A 3,473-nucleotide genomic window follows, 5' to 3' on the forward strand; every position below is an offset into this window, starting at 1 on the left:
TATTTCCGTTCAGAAGTATGAATGACGCTGCGCCGTGATGGAAAACTGCATGTGAAAGCCTCAACTAGTAAATGTGTAGTGTTGGGCGCGGGGTGAAGGGAGGCTGTGAGGGGGGGGGGGGGGCTGCGGGTGGGCGTGCGATGGGGTGGGTTGACACGGTGACTGAGAGGCGCAGAAACAGGGTAGGAAGGAGCAGAAAGTAGTGTGAGGTGGGTCAACAGGCTTGCTGGGAGGTGGATAAACAGAGTGGTCAATAAATGCTTACTTCGTGCTTACTCTGTGTGTGTGGGTGTGTGGGTGTGTGTGTGTGTGTGTGGGTGTGTGTGTGTGTGTGTTGTGCTGTGTTGTGTTGTGTTGTGTTGGGGGGTGCGTGTTTCTATGTGAGGAGGAAGGGGGGGGGCTGCCGCTACCATCTGCTATTGGCCTAGCTTGCCGCAGCTTCCTTCTCTTTGAAGTCACACAACAAAAACATTTAAATGGCAACCAAAACCTTCCGCAAAAAGGAGATCCGACGTGCCGTCTACGGCACTTGCTTGGTGGATGCGCCCGTGGGCGGGTGCAGCGTGGAGGCCGCGCCCATCCGGGTGACGGTCAGCGTCCGCCGGCGCTGCGGGTGCTGGGGGAGGCTGGCCGGAGCCTGGAGGGAGGCGGCCGCGTTTTCCTTCGTCGACAGGCAGCGGGCCCCCTTCTTATCCAACGCCTTCCTGGACCTGGAGCACGTCTTCCGGTACAGCAGCGAGGCGGACGCGGGCGCGGTGCAAGTTAAGATCTGTCTGACGCTCCTTAGCGGCCAGACGCGCGTGGCCAAAGTGGGCCTGGAAGACTTCTTGGGCCAGCTGATGCAGAGCGGCCGCCCAGAGTGCTTCACCCTGTACGTCTACGAGGGGAAGGTCGCCCTGCTGCAGACCCGCCAGCCATCTCCGGAGGTACTGACGGAGTGGCTGTTTGACGGGAAGGGAAATGACGCCCACAAAGGGTCAACTAACAAGGACCGTGCCTGCTATGACCCCGAGGTCACTGTGATAGACAAGTGTCAAGAAAAGATGAACCCCAGTGACTCAGAAGAGAGTGCATGGGAAACCCCTGAGAATGACGCACAGGAAAGAACATGGGAAACCCCCGAAGAAGACTCAGATGTGAATGCATGGGAAACTCCTGAAGAAGACTCAGATGTGAGTGCATGGGAAACTCCCGAAGAAGACTCAGATGTGAGTGCATGGGAAACTCCCGAAGAAGACTCAGATGTGAGTGCATGGGAAACTCACGAAGAAGACATAGAGGAGAGTAAAGATAACTCAGGCGAGGAGAGTGGACTTGACACTGCTGAAGACACAGATAAGGAGAGTGGATGGGAGTCTGACGATGAAGACTCAGAGGAGAGGGTGGCTGACTAGGACACGGAGGAGAGTGGAGGGGAGGCTGATGACAGCACAGAGGAGGAGACTAGATGGGAGTCTGAGGACGAAGAATCCGAGGAGGAGTGTGAACGGGAGACTCCCGGAGACTCGGATGAGAGTGGATGGGAGACTCTTGAAGAAGACGCAGAGGAGGAGGCTGGGCGGGGCACTGCTGGAGGCACAGAGGAGCGTGGCGGCGGCCGCAGCTTCCTGGCGAGGCTGGGGGCGGCGTGGCGGCACAACCGCCTCGCCCTGCTCCTGGCCGCCGCTGCGGTCTTGGTCTCGCGGGTGCCACTCGCTGACCCTGACGAGTGGTGGTGGGGCGGCGGCGGCGGGGGGCTGTGAGGGGCGTGAGGCGTAAGGAGAGAGCCCCAAGACTGTGTTACTGTTGCATTTCTCATTCTTATTTACAACTCTTATCTATTATCCTGCCGGTACAATTTTTCTACGTACGTACAAACAGAATGGGAAGTAGTAGTAGTAGTAGTAGTATGGGTGGGTTGATGGGGTGGCAAGGAGGTGGTGATGGGGCTGGAAGGAGTAACTTGATAGGGGTTTAATTTGGATGTGACGAGTGGTTGAATGGTTGTAGGGTTGGTGGGCTTGCCAGTCGACGTGGTGGGTTGACGTGGTGGCTGGGAGGTTGTGATGGGGCTGAAAGAAGTACGTTAATATGTGTTTCATTTTGAGTTGAGGGGAGTTTAGAGGTTTGGAATAGTTGAGAGGGTTACAGAGTGGCGTTTAGAAATGGTCCCAGTCAGATTGAAAGGATTTTAGGCTGGTAGGAATTTGGACATGACATTCCAAGGGATTTGGGCTGCTAAGAGCTTCATTAAAGTTGACCTGACTGTGTAAGTTGATTTTTAGTTTGGCATTATATTGGCAGTAATGATATTAGACGAGTTGGGGGGGAGGTGAAGTCAGGGTCAAATTGACTGGAGAATAATGAATTTAGAGGAGATTTGGGCAGACAAGAGCTAAAAGGTGACCTGATAGTGTAAGACTTTGCACCATATTGGCTGAAGGGTTGCTGGCAAGAAAGATGAAGGAAAATTAGGCTGAAATACATGTTGTTGGGGGTTTAGTTCGGCAGAAAATTAGACGTGATTGGCAGGAGATTTAGACAGACAAGAGGCTTAAGTTGACTTGCCTGTAAGGTCATGTTGGTTGAAAGGTTGGTTGACTATGGGAAAGAGGTTGAGGGGGAAGGGCTGTAGTTTGACAGAAATTTAGATCACCGTAAATATTAAACAAAGCGTCGACAAGGGATTAAGTTTAGCCTGATAACAGCATGTGTTAGGAAGGGTGTTGGAATCAGATTAACCACAGAAGGATTGTGTGTGTCGAGTAAAGGTTAAGAAGAGCTGCTCCGATGGGGCTTTAGGTTAAGAACAGCCAACGAGACTCCAAATAAGACAAAAAGATATCAAGTGTATTTTGTTATTTAGTTAGCAGGAAAACGAATGGACGTAAGACTAAAAAAAGCTTCGTTAACACTACTTTAAACAACAACAACAACAACAACAACAACAACAACAATAACAACAGCAACAACAGCCTCTCACCTCCCTCCTCCGCCACCTCAGAGTAATGATACATTGCTCTTCATCCTCCTTTTCCTTCCCCTTCCTTCCCTTCCCCATCTCTACCCCTCCAACCCCCCTCCCCCTTCCCCAACCATCTCCTCCCACCTCTCTCCTCCCTTCCTTCTCTCCGTCCCTCTGCCCCTGCCTTGCTCTCCCCCCCCCTCCCCTCCCTCTCGTTTCCTCTCTTCCTTCTCCTCCTCCTCCTCCACCTCCTCCAACTTCTCCACCTTCTCCTCCTCCTCCTCCTCCTCCTCCTCACTCCCCCCTTCCTTCCATCGCCTCATTTCCCACAGCTTGGTCAGTCATAAATCCCGCCAGGCGAGGCAATGGAGGTCACGGGGTCAAAAGGCACGTGTTTATTATTATTATTATTATTATTATTATTATTATTATTATTATTATTATTATTATTATTATTATTATTATTATCATTACTGGAGTTGTTGTAAAGATCGTTTCATCCCCAATTTTTTAGTTTTGTTTTCCTTAT

Source organism: Eriocheir sinensis, chromosome 1 (assembly GCF_024679095.1).
Source record: "Eriocheir sinensis breed Jianghai 21 chromosome 1, ASM2467909v1, whole genome shotgun sequence".
NCBI lineage: Eukaryota > Metazoa > Arthropoda > Malacostraca > Decapoda > Varunidae > Eriocheir > Eriocheir sinensis.